Source organism: Garra rufa, unplaced genomic scaffold, assembly GCF_049309525.1.
Source record: "Garra rufa unplaced genomic scaffold, GarRuf1.0 hap1_unplaced_002, whole genome shotgun sequence".
Classification (NCBI taxonomy): Eukaryota; Metazoa; Chordata; class Actinopteri; order Cypriniformes; family Cyprinidae; genus Garra; species Garra rufa.
Window position 1 is genome coordinate 6,233,373 of NW_027394277.1, and position 14,214 is coordinate 6,247,586.

General features: G+C 39.6%; 15 non-coding genes across 15 annotated transcripts; all 15 read right to left on the reverse strand.

Annotated features, from left to right (window-relative positions):
* Window positions 1–476: 476 nt before the first annotated feature.
* On the reverse strand, window positions 477–595 carry LOC141305576 (5S ribosomal RNA). Its single transcript, XR_012344541.1, has one exon. It is a non-coding gene; the product is annotated as a 5S ribosomal RNA (ribosomal RNA).
* Window positions 596–679: 84 nt separating this feature from the next.
* LOC141307733 (5S ribosomal RNA) lies at window positions 680–798 on the reverse strand. Its single transcript, XR_012346683.1, has one exon. It is a non-coding gene; the product is annotated as a 5S ribosomal RNA (ribosomal RNA).
* Window positions 799–1,996: 1,198 nt separating this feature from the next.
* On the reverse strand, window positions 1,997–2,115 carry LOC141307690 (5S ribosomal RNA). The gene has a single exon (XR_012346641.1). It is a non-coding gene; the product is annotated as a 5S ribosomal RNA (ribosomal RNA).
* Window positions 2,116–2,916: 801 nt separating this feature from the next.
* Window positions 2,917–3,035, reverse strand: LOC141307702 (5S ribosomal RNA). Its single transcript, XR_012346653.1, has one exon. It is a non-coding gene; the product is annotated as a 5S ribosomal RNA (ribosomal RNA).
* Window positions 3,036–3,119: 84 nt separating this feature from the next.
* On the reverse strand, window positions 3,120–3,238 carry LOC141306740 (5S ribosomal RNA). The gene has a single exon (XR_012345698.1). It is a non-coding gene; the product is annotated as a 5S ribosomal RNA (ribosomal RNA).
* Window positions 3,239–5,105: 1,867 nt separating this feature from the next.
* On the reverse strand, window positions 5,106–5,224 carry LOC141306583 (5S ribosomal RNA). The gene has a single exon (XR_012345542.1). It is a non-coding gene; the product is annotated as a 5S ribosomal RNA (ribosomal RNA).
* An 84-nt stretch (window positions 5,225–5,308) lies between these two features.
* Window positions 5,309–5,427, reverse strand: LOC141305617 (5S ribosomal RNA). Its single transcript, XR_012344581.1, has one exon. It is a non-coding gene; the product is annotated as a 5S ribosomal RNA (ribosomal RNA).
* A 753-nt stretch (window positions 5,428–6,180) lies between these two features.
* On the reverse strand, window positions 6,181–6,299 carry LOC141305648 (5S ribosomal RNA). Its single transcript, XR_012344611.1, has one exon. It is a non-coding gene; the product is annotated as a 5S ribosomal RNA (ribosomal RNA).
* Window positions 6,300–6,383: 84 nt separating this feature from the next.
* Window positions 6,384–6,502, reverse strand: LOC141306526 (5S ribosomal RNA). Its single transcript, XR_012345484.1, has one exon. It is a non-coding gene; the product is annotated as a 5S ribosomal RNA (ribosomal RNA).
* A 2,486-nt stretch (window positions 6,503–8,988) lies between these two features.
* LOC141306584 (5S ribosomal RNA) lies at window positions 8,989–9,107 on the reverse strand. The gene has a single exon (XR_012345543.1). It is a non-coding gene; the product is annotated as a 5S ribosomal RNA (ribosomal RNA).
* An 84-nt stretch (window positions 9,108–9,191) lies between these two features.
* On the reverse strand, window positions 9,192–9,310 carry LOC141305618 (5S ribosomal RNA). The gene has a single exon (XR_012344582.1). It is a non-coding gene; the product is annotated as a 5S ribosomal RNA (ribosomal RNA).
* Window positions 9,311–10,063: 753 nt separating this feature from the next.
* On the reverse strand, window positions 10,064–10,182 carry LOC141305649 (5S ribosomal RNA). Its single transcript, XR_012344612.1, has one exon. It is a non-coding gene; the product is annotated as a 5S ribosomal RNA (ribosomal RNA).
* A 753-nt stretch (window positions 10,183–10,935) lies between these two features.
* On the reverse strand, window positions 10,936–11,054 carry LOC141305651 (5S ribosomal RNA). The gene has a single exon (XR_012344614.1). It is a non-coding gene; the product is annotated as a 5S ribosomal RNA (ribosomal RNA).
* An 84-nt stretch (window positions 11,055–11,138) lies between these two features.
* Window positions 11,139–11,257, reverse strand: LOC141306527 (5S ribosomal RNA). The gene has a single exon (XR_012345486.1). It is a non-coding gene; the product is annotated as a 5S ribosomal RNA (ribosomal RNA).
* A 2,486-nt stretch (window positions 11,258–13,743) lies between these two features.
* Window positions 13,744–13,862, reverse strand: LOC141306590 (5S ribosomal RNA). The gene has a single exon (XR_012345548.1). It is a non-coding gene; the product is annotated as a 5S ribosomal RNA (ribosomal RNA).
* Between the last annotated feature and the right edge of the window lie 352 nt (window positions 13,863–14,214).

A 14,214-nucleotide genomic window follows, 5' to 3' on the forward strand; every position in this document is an offset into this window, starting at 1 on the left:
TAAAACAACACGATAAAATGAGGTAAACGCTGTTAAAAGAATACAGTTCATTTGTCCATACCCTAAAAACAGTCCAAGAATCCCAGTGTGTTGATAAGTCCAATGTGAGTTTCCACCGGTGTATATACAATCCACAGAAAGTGTAATCCAAAGTTTGCAGGTGGTGAATGGAAAGGTGAGCTCTAAAATTAGCAACTCCTCAATCCAACAGTTTGGTGACTGTCCTTTGTTTGTCATGCTGCTCTCTTATACAGTTGTACTTCCTGCTTCCTGTCATGTGTCTAGTCACATGACAGGCCAACCATCCATTTATTAAAGAAACATACACTTAAAATGTTAAGAGTAATAAAATGGCCTAAAAAACATGTAAAACACTTAAAACTCTATAATACATGTAAATGATTGTAATAAATAGAGCGGTAAAACACGTCTTTCTAAAAGCCAGCATATTATATAAATAGTGAAGAAAAGGCAAAAGCTTACAGCACCTGGTATTCCCAGGCGGTCTCCCATCCAAGTACTAACCAGGCCCGACGCTGCTTAGCTACCGAGATCAGACGAGATCGGGCGCTCTCAGCGCGGTATGGCCATAAGCGAGGGCTGCTCCAAAAAGTGGGCTATTTAAAGATCAGCCTCCGTAAAAGCCAGCATATTATATAAATAGTGAAGAAAAGGCATAAGATTTCAGCACCTGGTATTCCCAGGCGGTCTCCCATCCAAGTACTAAGCAGGGCCGACGCTGCTTAGCTTCCGAGATCAGACGAGATCGGGCGCTCTCAGCGCGGTATGGCCGTAAGTGAGGGCTGCTCCAAAAAGTGGGCTATTTAAAGATCAGCCTCCGTAAAAGCCAGCATATTATATAAATAGTGAAGAAAAGGCAAAAGCTTACAGCACCTGGTATTCCCAGGCGGTCTCCCATAAAAGTGTAACAATCGGCCTTATCAGCCGAGTTACAAGACTAAAATGGGGTCCGATTTAACTGTGAGAGATGACTAGTGGTTAAAAGAATGAGACATAAAAGAAAATTGGTTTAAATAGATTTGGTGTATTTACAAGGTTCACATAAAAGACTTTAAAACAACACGATAAAACTAGGTAAACTCTGTTAAAAGAATACAGTTCATTTGTCCATACCCTAAAAACAGGTAAACTCTGTTAAAAGAATACAGTTCATTTGTCCATACCCTAAAAACAGTCCAAGAACCCCAGTGTGTTGATAAGTCCAATGTGAGTGTCCACCAGTGTATATACAATCCACAGAAAGTGTAATCCAAAGTTTGCAGGTGGTGAATGGAAAGGTGAGCTCTAAAATTAGCAACTCCTCAATCCAACAGTTTGGTGACTGTCCTTTGTTTGTCATGCTGCTCTCTTATACAGTTGTACTTCCTGCTTCCTGTCATGTGTCTAGTCACATGACAGGCCAACCATCCATTTATTAAAGACACATACACTTAAAATGTTAAGAGTAATAAAATGGCCTAAAAAACATGTAAAACACTTAAAACTCTATAATACATGTAAATGATTGTAATAAATAGAGCGGTAAAACACGTCTTTCTAAAAGCCAGCATATTATATAAATAGTGAAGAAAAGGCAAAAGCTTACAGCACCTGGTATTCCCAGGCGGTCTCCCATCCAAGTGTAACAATCGGCCTTATCGGCCGAGTTACAAGACTAAAATGGGGTCAGATTTAACTGTGAGAGATGACTAGTGGTTAAAAGAATGAGACATAAAAGAAGATTGGTTTAAATAGATTTGGTTTATTTACAAGGTTCACATAAAAGACTTTAAAACAACACGATAAAATGAGGTAAACGCTGTTAAAAGAATACAGTTCATTTGTCCATACCCTAAAAACAGTCCAAGAATCCCAGTGTGTTGATAAGTCCAATGTGAGTATGGCCGTAAGCGAGGGCTGCTCCAAAAAGTGGGCTATTTAAAGATCAGCCTCCGTAAAAGCCAGCATATTATATAAATAGTGAAGAAAAGGCAAAAGCTTACAGCACCTGGTATTCCCAGGCGGTCTCCCATCCAAGTACTAACCAGGCCCGACGCTGCTTAGCTTCCGAGATCAGACGAGATCGGGCGCTCTCAGCGCGGTATGGCCATAAGCGAGGGCTGCTCCAAAAAGTGGGCTATTTAAAGATCAGCCTCCGTAAAAGCCAGCATATTATATAAATAGTGAAGAAAAGGCAAAAGCTTACAGCACCTGGTATTCCCAGGCGGTCTCCCATAAAAGTGTAACAATCGGCCTTATCAGCCGAGTTACAAGACTAAAATGGGGTCCGATTTAACTGTGAGAGATGACTAGTGGTTAAAAGAATGAGACATAAAAGAAAATTGGTTTAAATAGATTTGGTGTATTTACAAGGTTCACATAAAAGACTTTAAAACAACACGATAAAACTAGGTAAACTCTGTTAAAAGAATACAGTTCATTTGTCCATACCCTAAAAACAGGTAAACTCTGTTAAAAGAATACAGTTCATTTGTCCATACCCTAAAAACAGTCCAAGAACCCCAGTGTGTTGATAAGTCCAATGTGAGTGTCCACCAGTGTATATACAATCCACAGAAAGTGTAATCCAAAGTTTGCAGGTGGTGAATGGAAAGGTGAGCTCTAAAATTAGCAACTCCTCAATCCAACAGTTTGGTGACTGTCCTTTGTTTGTCATGCTGCTCTCTTATACAGTTGTACTTCCTGCTTCCTGTCATGTGTCTAGTCACATGACAGGCCAACCATCCATTTATTAAAGACACATACACTTAAAATGTTAAGAGTAATAAAATGGCCTAAAAAACATGTAAAACACTTAAAACTCTATAATATATGTAAATGATTGTAATAAATAGAGCGGTAAAACACGTCTACCTAAAAGCCAGCATATTATATAAATAGTGAAGAAAAGGCAAAAGCTTACAGCACCTGGTATTCCCAGGCGGTCTCCCATCCAAGTACTAACCAGGCCCGACGCTGCTTAGCTTCCGAGATCAGACGAGATCGGGCGCTCTCAGCGCGGTATGGCCATAAGCGAGGGCTACTCCAAAAAGTGGGCTATTTAAAGATCAGCCTCCGTAAAAGCCAGCATATTATATAAATAGTGAAGAAAAGGCAAAAGCTTACAGCACCTGGTATTCCCAGGCGGTCTCCCATCCAAGTACTAACCAGGCCCGACGCTGCTTAGCTTCCGAGATCAGACAAGATCGGGCGCTCTCAGCGCGGTATGGCCATAAGCGAGGGCTGCTCCAAAAAGTGGGCTATTTAAAGATCAGCCTCCGTAAAAGCCAGCATATTATATAAATAGTGAAGAAAAGGCAAAAGCTTACAGCACCTGGTATTCCCAGGCGGTCTCCCATAAAAGTGTAACAATCGGCCTTATCAGCCGAGTTACAAGACTAAAATGGGGTCCGATTTAACTGTGAGAGATGACTAGTGGTTAAAAGAATGAGACATAAAAGAAAATTGGTTTAAATAGATTTGGTGTATTTACAAGGTTCACATAAAAGACTTTAAAACAACACGATAAAACTAGGTAAACTCTGTTAAAAGAATACAGTTCATTTGTCCATACCCTAAAAACAGGTAAACTCTGTTAAAAGAATACAGTTCATTTGTCCATACCCTAAAAACAGTCCAAGAACCCCAGTGTGTTGATAAGTCCAATGTGAGTGTCCACCAGTGTATATACAATCCACAGAAAGTGTAATCCAAAGTTTGCAGGTGGTGAATGGAAAGGTGAGCTCTAAAATTAGCAACTCCTCAATCCAACAGTTTGGTGACTGTCCTTTGTTTGTCATGCTGCTCTCTTATACAGTTGTACTTCCTGCTTCCTGTCATGTGTCTAGTCACATGACAGGCCAACCATCCATTTATTAAAGACACATACACTTAAAATGTTAAGAGTAATAAAATGGCCTAAAAAACATGTAAAACACTTAAAACTCTATAATACATTTAAATGATTGTAATAAATAGAGCGGTAAAACACGTCTTTCTAAAAGCCAGCATATTATATAAATAGTGAAGAAAAGGCAAAAGCTTACAGCACCTGGTATTCCCAGGCGGTCTCCCATCCAAGTGTAACAATCGGCCTTATCGGCCGAGTTACAAGACTAAAATGGGGTCAGATTTAACTGTGAGAGATGACTAGTGGTTAAAAGAATGAGACATAAAAGAAGATTGGTTTAAATAGATTTGGTTTATTTACAAGGTTCACATAAAAGACTTTAAAACAACACGATAAAATGAGGTAAACGCTGTTAAAAGAATACAGTTCATTTGTCCATACCCTAAAAACAGTCCAAGAATCCCAGTGTGTTGATAAGTCCAATGTGAGTATGGCCGTAAGCGAGGGCTGCTCCAAAAAGTGGGCTATTTAAAGATCAGCCTCCGTAAAAGCCAGCATATTATATAAATAGTGAAGAAAAGGCAAAAGCTTACAGCACCTGGTATTCCCAGGCGGTCTCCCATCCAAGTGTAACAATCGGCCTTATCGGCCGAGTTACAAGACTAAAATGGGGTCAGATTTAACTGTGAGAGATGACTAGTGGTTAAAAGAATGAGACATAAAAGAAGATTGGTTTAAATAGATTTGGTTTATTTACAAGGTTCACATAAAAGACTTTAAAACAACACGTTAAAATGAGGTAAACGCTGTTAAAAGAATACAGTTCATTTGTCCATACCCTAAAAACAGTCCAAGAATCCCAGTGTGTTGATAAGTCCAATGTGAGTGTCCACCGGTGTATATACAATCCACAGAAAGTGTAATCCAAAGTTTGCAGGTGGTGAATGGAAAGGTGAGCTCTAAAATTAGCAACTCCTCAATCCAACAGTTTGGTGACTGTCCTTTGTTTGTCATGCTGCTCTCTTATACAGTTGTACTTCCTGCTTCCTGTCATGTGTCTAGTCACATGGCAGGCCAACCATCCATTTTTTAAAGACACACACTCACTTAAAATGTTAAGAGTAATAAAATGGCCTAAAAAACATGTAAAACACTTAAAACTCTATAATACATTTAAATGATTGTAATAAATAGAGCGGTAAAACACGTCTTTCTAAAAGCCAGCATATTATATAAATAGTGAAGAAAAGGCAAAAGCTTACTGCACCTGGTATTCCCAGGCGGTCTCCCATCCAAGTACTAACCAGGCCCGACGCTGCTTAGCTTCCGAGATCAGATGAGATCGGGCGCTCTCAGCGCGGTATGGCCATAAGCGAGGGCTGCTCCAAAAAGTGGGCTATTTAAAGATCAGCCTCCGTAAAAGCCAGCATATTATATAAATAGTGAAGAAAAGGCAAAAGCTTACAGCACCTGGTATTCCCAGGCGGTCTCCCATCCAAGTACTAACCAGGCCCGACGCTGCTTAGCTTCCGAGATCAGACGAGATCGGGCGCTCTCAGCGCGGTATTGCCATAAGCTAGGGCTGCTTCAAAAAGTGGGCTATTTAAAGATCAGCCTCCGTAAAAGCCAGCATATTATATAAATAGTGAAGAAAAGGCAAAAGCTTACAGCACCTGGTATTCCCAGGCGGTCTCCCATAAAAGTGTAACAATCGGCCTTATCAGCCGAGTTACAAGACTAAAATGGGGTCAGATTTAACTGTGAGAGATGACTAGTGGTTAAAAGAATGAGACATAAAAGAAGATTGGTTTAAATAGATTTGGTTTATTTACAAGGTTCACATAAAAGACTTTAAAACAACACGATAAAACGAGGTAAACGCTGTTAAAAGAATACAGTTCATTTGTCCATACCCTAAAAACAGTCCAAGAATCCCAGTGTGTTGATAAGTCCAATGTGAGTGTCCACCGGTGTATATACAATCCACAGAAAGTGTAATCCAAAGTTTGCAGGTGGTGAATGGAAAGGTGAGCTCTAAAATTAGCAACTCCTCAATCCAACAGTTTGGTGACTGTCCTTTGTTTGTCATGCTGCTCTCTTATACAGTTGTACTTCCTGCTTCCTATCATGTGTCTAGTCACATGGCAGGCCAACCATCCATTTTTTAAAGACACACACTCACTTAAAATGTTAAGAGTAATAAAATGGCCTAAAAAACATGTAAAACACTTAAAACTCTATAATACATTTAAATGATTGTAATAAATAGAGCGGTAAAACACGTCTTTCTAAAAGCCAGCATTTTAAATAAATAGTGAAGAAAAGGCAAAAGCTTACAGCACCTGGTATTCCCAGGCGGTCTCCCATCCAAGTACTAAGCAGGCCCGACGCTGCTTAGCTTCCGAGATCAGACGAGATCGGGCGCTCTCAGCGCGGTATGGCCGTAAGCCAGGGCTGCTCCAAAAAGTGGGCTATTTAAAGATCAGCCTCCGTAAAAGCCAGCATATTATATAAATAGTGAAGAAAAGGCAAAAGCTTACAGCACCTGGTATTCCCAGGCGGTCTCCCATCCAAGTACTAAACAGGCCCGACGCTGTTTAGCTTCCGAGATCAGACGAGATCGGGCGCTCTCAGCGCGGTATGGCCGTAAGCGAGGGCTGCTCCAAAAAGTGGGCCATTTAAAGATCAGCCTCCGTAAAAGCCAGCATATTATATAAATAGTGAAGAAAAGGCAAAAGCTTACAGCACCTGGTATTCCCAGGCGGTCTCCCATCCAAGTGTAACAATCGGCCTTATCGGCCGAGTTACAAGACTAAAATGGGGTCAGATTTAACTGTGAGAGATGACTAGTGGTTAAAAGAATGAGACATAAAAGAAGATTGGTTTAAATAGATTTGGTTTATTTACAAGGTTCACATAAAAGACTTTAAAACAACACGATAAAACGAGGTAAACGCTGTTAAAAGAATACAGTTCATTTGTCCATACCCTAAAAACAGTCCAAGAATCCCAGTGTGTTGATAAGTCCAATGTGAGTGTCCACCGGTGTATATACAATCCACAGAAAGTGTAATCCAAAGTTTGTAGGTGGTGAATGGAAAGGTGAGCTCTAAAATTAGCAACTCCTCAATCCAACAGTTTGGTGACTGTCCTTTGTTTGTCATGCTGCTCTCTTATACAGTTGTACTTCCTGCTTCCTGTCATGTGTCTAGTCACATGACAGGCCAACCATCCATTTATTAAAGACACATACACTTAAAATGTTAAGAGTAATAAAATGGCCTAAAAAACATGTAAAACACTTAAAACTCTATAATACATTTAAATGATTGTAATAAATAGAGCGGTAAAACACGTCTTTCTAAAAGCCAGCATATTATATAAATAGTGAAGAAAAGGCAAAAGCTTACAGCACCTGGTATTCCCAGGCGGTCTCCCATCCAAGTGTAACAATCGGCCTTATCGGCCGAGTTACAAGACTAAAATGGGGTCAGATTTAACTGTGAGAGATGACTAGTGGTTAAAAGAATGAGACATAAAAGAAGATTGGTTTAAATAGATTTGGTTTATTTACAAGGTTCACATAAAAGACTTTAAAACAACACGATAAAATGAGGTAAACGCTGTTAAAAGAATACAGTTCATTTGTCCATACCCTAAAAACAGTCCAAGAATCCCAGTGTGTTGATAAGTCCAATGTGAGTATGGCCGTAAGCGAGGGCTGCTCCAAAAAGTGGGCTATTTAAAGATCAGCCTCCGTAAAAGCCAGCATATTATATAAATAGTGATGAAAAGGCAAAAGCTTACAGCACCTGGTATTCCCAGGCGGTCTCCCATCCAAGTGTAACAATCGGCCTTATCGGCCGAGTTACAAGACTAAAATGGGGTCAGATTTAACTGTGAGAGATGACTAGTGGTTAAAAGAATGAGACATAAAAGAAGATTGGTTTAAATAGATTTGGTTTATTTACAAGGTTCACATAAAAGACTTTAAAACAACACGTTAAAATGAGGTAAACGCTGTTAAAAGAATACAGTTCATTTGTCCATACCCTAAAAACAGTCCAAGAATCCCAGTGTGTTGATAAGTCCAATGTGAGTGTCCACCGGTGTATATACAATCCACAGAAAGTGTAATCCAAAGTTTGCAGGTGGTGAATGGAAAGGTGAGCTCTAAAATTAGCAACTCCTCAATCCAACAGTTTGGTGACTGTCCTTTGTTTGTCATGCTGCTCTCTTATACAGTTGTACTTCCTGCTTCCTGTCATGTGTCTAGTCACATGGCAGGCCAACCATCCATTTTTTAAAGACACACACTCACTTAAAATGTTAAGAGTAATAAAATGGCCTAAAAAACATGTAAAACACTTAAAACTCTATAATACATTTAAATGATTGTAATAAATAGAGCGGTAAAACACGTCTTTCTAAAAGCCAGCATATTATATAAATAGTGAAGAAAAGGCAAAAGCTTACAGCACCTGGTATTCCCAGGCGGTCTCCCATCCAAGTGTAACAATCGGCCTTATCGGCCGAGTTACAAGACTAAAATGGGGTCAGATTTAACTGTGAGAGATGACTAGTGGTTAAAAGAATGAGACATAAAAGAAGATTGGTTTAAATAGATTTGGTTTATTTACAAGGTTCACATAAAAGACTTTAAAACAACACGTTAAAATGAGGTAAACGCTGTTAAAAGAATACAGTTCATTTGTCCATACCCTAAAAACAGTCCAAGAATCCCAGTGTGTTGATAAGTCCAATGTGAGTGTCCACCGGTGTATATACAATCCACAGAAAGTGTAATCCAAAGTTTGCAGGTGGTGAATGGAAAGGTGAGCTCTAAAATTAGCAACTCCTCAATCCAACAGTTTGGTGACTGTCCTTTGTTTGTCATGCTGCTCTCTTATACAGTTGTACTTCCTGCTTCCTGTCATGTGTCTAGTCACATGGCAGGCCAACCATCCATTTTTTAAAGACACACACTCACTTAAAATGTTAAGAGTAATAAAATGGCCTAAAAAACATGTAAAACACTTAAAACTCTATAATACATTTAAATGATTGTAATAAATAGAGCGGTAAAACACGTCTTTCTAAAAGCCAGCATATTATATAAATAGTGAAGAAAAGGCAAAAGCTTACTGCACCTGGTATTCCCAGGCGGTCTCCCATCCAAGTACTAACCAGGCCCGACGCTGCTTAGCTTCCGAGATCAGATGAGATCGGGCGCTCTCAGCGCGGTATGGCCATAAGCGAGGGCTGCTCCAAAAAGTGGGCTATTTAAAGATCAGCCTCCGTAAAAGCCAGCATATTATATAAATAGTGAAGAAAAGGCAAAAGCTTACAGCACCTGGTATTCCCAGGCGGTCTCCCATCCAAGTACTAACCAGGCCCGACGCTGCTTAGCTTCCGAGATCAGACGAGATCGGGCGCTCTCAGCGCGGTATTGCCATAAGCTAGGGCTGCTTCAAAAAGTGGGCTATTTAAAGATCAGCCTCCGTAAAAGCCAGCATATTATATAAATAGTGAAGAAAAGGCAAAAGCTTACAGCACCTGGTATTCCCAGGCGGTCTCCCATAAAAGTGTAACAATCGGCCTTATCAGCCGAGTTACAAGACTAAAATGGGGTCAGATTTAACTGTGAGAGATGACTAGTGGTTAAAAGAATGAGACATAAAAGAAGATTGGTTTAAATAGATTTGGTGTATTTACAAGGTTCACATAAAAGACTTTAAAACAACACGATAAAACTAGGTAAACGCTGTTAAAAGAATACAGTTCATTTGTCCATACCCTAAAAACAGTCCAAGAATCCCAGTGTGTTGATAAGTCCAATGTGAGTGTCCACCGGTGTATATACAATCCACAGAAAGTGTAATCCAAAGTTTGCAGGTGGTGAATGGAAAGGTGAGCTCTAAAATTAGCAACTCCTCAATCCAACAGTTTGGTGACTGTCCTTTGTTTGTCATGCTGCTCTCTTATACAGTTGTACTTCCTGCTTTCTGTCATGTGTCTAGTCACATGGCAGGCCAACCATCCATTTTTTAAAGACACACACTCACTTAAAATGTTAAGAGTAATAAAATGGCCTAAAAAACATGTAAAACACTTAAAACTCTATAATACATTTAAATGATTGTAATAAATAGAGCGGTAAAACACGTCTTTCTAAAAGCCAGCATATTATATAAATAGTGAAGAAAAGGCAAAAGCTTACAGCACCTGGTATTCCCAGGCGGTCTCCCATCCAAGTACTAAGCAGGCCCGACGCTGCTTAGCTTCCGAGATCAGACGAGATCGGGCGCTCTCAGCGCGGTATGGCCGTAAGCGAGGGCTGCTCCAAAAAGTGGGCTATTTAAAGATCAGCCTCCGTAAAAGCCAGCATATTATATAAATAGTGAAGAAAAGGCAAAAGCTTACAGCACCTGGTATTCCCAGGCGGTCTCCCATCCAAGTGTAACAATCGGCCTTATCAGCCGAGTTACAAGACTAAAATGGGGTCAGATTTAACTGTGAGAGATGACTAGTGGTTAAAAGAATGAGACATAAAAGAAGATTGGTTTAAATAGATTTGGTTTATTTACAAGGTTCACATAAAAGACTTTAAAACAACACGATAAAACGAGGTAAACGCTGTTAAAAGAATACAGTTCATTTGTCCATACCCTAAAAACAGTCCAAGAATCCCAGTGTGTTGATAAGTCCAATGTGAGTGTCCACCGGTGTATATACAATCCACAGAAAGTGTAATCCAAAGTTTGCAGGTGGTGAATGGAAAGGTGAGCTCTAAAATTAGCAACTCCTCAATCCAACAGTTTGGTGACTGTCCTTTGTTTGTCATGCTGCTCTCTTATACAGTTGTACTTCCTGCTTCCTATCATGTGTCTAGTCACATGGCAGGCCAACCATCCATTTTTTAAAGACACACACTCACTTAAAATGTTAAGAGTAATAAAATGGCCTAAAAAACATGTAAAACACTTAAAACTCTATAATACATTTAAATGATTGTAATAAATAGAGCGGTAAAACACGTCTTTCTAAAAGCCAGCATTTTAAATAAATAGTGAAGAAAAGGCAAAAGCTTACAGCACCTGGTATTCCCAGGCGGTCTCCCATCCAAGTACTAAGCAGGCCCGACGCTGCTTAGCTTCCGAGATCAGACGAGATCGGGCGCTCTCAGCGCGGTATGGCCGTAAGCCAGGGCTGCTCCAAAAAGTGGGCTATTTAAAGATCAGCCTCCGTAAAAGCCAGCATATTATATAAATAGTGAAGAAAAGGCAAAAGCTTACAGCACCTGGTATTCCCAGGCGGTCTCCCATCCAAGTACTAAACAGGCCCGACGCTGTTTAGCTTCCGAGATCAGACGAGATCGGGCGCTCTCAGCGCGGTATGGCCGTAAGCGAGGGCTGCTCCAAAAAGTGGGCCATTTAAAGATCAGCCTCCGTAAAAGCCAGCATATTATATAAATAGTGAAGAAAAGGCAAAAGCTTACAGCACCTGGTATTCCCAGGCGGTCTCCCATCCAAGTGTAACAATCGGCCTTATCGGCCGAGTTACAAGACTAAAATGGGGTCAGATTTAACTGTGAGAGATGACTAGTGGTTAAAAGAATGAGACATAAAAGAAGATTGGTTTAAATAGATTTGGTTTATTTACAAGGTTCACATAAAAGACTTTAAAACAACACGATAAAACGAGGTAAACGCTGTTAAAAGAATACAGTTCATTTGTCCATACCCTAAAAACAGTCCAAGAATCCCAGTGTGTTGATAAGTCCAATGTGAGTGTCCACCGGTGTATATACAATCCACAGAAAGTGTAATCCAAAGTTTGTAGGTGGTGAATGGAAAGGTGAGCTCTAAAATTAGCAACTCCTCAATCCAACAGTTTGGTGACTGTCCTTTGTTTGTCATGCTGCTCTCTTATACAGTTGTACTTCCTGCTTCCTGTCATGTGTCTAGTCACATGACAGGCCAACCATCCATTTATTAAAGACACATACACTTAAAATGTTAAGAGTAATAAAATGGCCTAAAAAACATGTAAAACACTTAAAACTCTATAATACATTTAAATGATTGTAATAAATAGAGCGGTAAAACACGTCTTTCTAAAAGCCAGCATATTATATAAATAGTGAAGAAAAGGCAAAAGCTTACAGCACCTGGTATTCCCAGGCGGTCTCCCATCCAAGTGTAACAATCGGCCTTATCGGCCGAGTTACAAGACTAAAATGGGGTCAGATTTAACTGTGAGAGATGACTAGTGGTTAAAAGAATGAGACATAAAAGAAGATTGGTTTAAATAGATTTGGTTTATTTACAAGGTTCACATAAAAGACTTTAAAACAACACGATAAAATGAGGTAAACGCTGTTAAAAGAATACAGTTCATTTGTCCATACCCTAAAAACAGTCCAAGAATCCCAGTGTGTTGATAAGTCCAATGTGAGTATGGCCGTAAGCGAGGGCTGCTCCAAAAAGTGGGCTATTTAAAGATCAGCCTCCGTAAAAGCCAGCATATTATATAAATAGTGATGAAAAGGCAAAAGCTTACAGCACCTGGTATTCCCAGGCGGTCTCCCATCCAAGTGTAACAATCGGCCTTATCGGCCGAGTTACAAGACTAAAATGGGGTCAGATTTAACTGTGAGAGATGACTAGTGGTTAAAAGAATGAGACATAAAAGAAGATTGGTTTAAATAGATTTGGTTTATTTACAAGGTTCACATAAAAGACTTTAAAACAACACGTTAAAATGAGGTAAACGCTGTTAAAAGAATACAGTTCATTTGTCCATACCCTAAAAACAGTCCAAGAATCCCAGTGTGTTGATAAGTCCAATGTGAGTGTCCACCGGTGTATATACAATCCACAGAAAGTGTAATCCAAAGTTTGCAGGTGGTGAATGGAAAGGTGAGCTCTAAAATTAGCAACTCCTCAATCCAACAGTTTGGTGACTGTCCTTTGTTTGTCATGCTGCTCTCTTATACAGTTGTACTTCCTGCTTCCTGTCATGTGTCTAGTCACATGGCAGGCCAACCATCCATTTTTTAAAGACACACACTCACTTAAAATGTTAAGAGTAATAAAATGGCCTAAAAAACATGTAAAACACTTAAAACTCTATAATACATTTAAATGATTGTAATAAATAGAGCGGTAAAACACGTCTTTCTAAAAGCCAGCATATTATATAAATAGTGAAGAAAAGGCAAAAGCTTACAGCACCTGGTATTCCCAGGCGGTCTCCCATCCAAGTGTAACAATCGGCCTTATCGGCCGAGTTACAAGACTAAAATGGGGTCAGATTTAACTGTGAGAGATGACTAGTGGTTAAAAGAATGAGACATAAAAGAAGATTGGTTTAAATAGATTTGGTTTATTTACAAGGTTCACATAAAAGACTTTAAAACAACACGATAAAACGAGGTAAACGCTGTTAAAAGAATACAGTTCATTTGTCCATACCCTAAAAACAGTCCAAGAATCCCAGTTTGTTGATAAGTCCAATGTGAGTGTCCACCAGTGTATATACAATCCACAGAAAGTGTAATCCAAAGTTTGCAGGTGGTGAATGGAAAGGTGAGCTCTAAAATTAGCAACTCCTCAATCCAACAGTTTGGTGACTGTCCTTTGTATGTCATGCTGCTCTCTTATACAGTTGTACTTCCTGCTTCCTGTCATGTGTCTAGTCACATGGCAGGCCAACCATCCATTTTTTAAAGACACACACTCACTTAAAATGTTAAGAGTAATAAAAGGGCCTAAAAAACATGTAAAACACTTAAAACTCTATAATACATTTAAATGATTGTAATAAATAGAGCGGTAAAACACGTCTTTCTAAAAGCCAGCATATTAAATAAATAGTGAAGAAAAGGCAAAAGCTTACAGCACCTGGTATTCCCAGGCGGTCTCCCACCCAAGTACTAAGCAGGCCCGACGCTGCTTAGCTTCCGAGATCAGACGAGATCGGGCGCTCTCAGCGCGGTATGGCCGTAAGCGAGGGCTGCTCCAAAAAGTGGGCTATTTAAAGATCAGCCTCCGTAAAAGCCAGCATATTATATAAATAGTGAAGAAAAGGCAAAAGCTTACAGCACCTGGTATTCCCAGGCGGTCTCCCATAAAAGTGTAACAATCGGCCTTATCAGCCGAGTTACAAGACTAAAATGGGGTCCGATTTAACTGTGAGAGATGACTAGTGGTTAAAAGAATGAGACATAAAAGAAAATTGGTTTAAATAGATTTGGTGTATTTACAAGGTTCACATAAAAGACTTTAAAACAACACGATAAAACTAGGTAAACTCTGTTAAAAGAATACAGTTCATTTGTCCATACCCTAAAAACAGGTAAA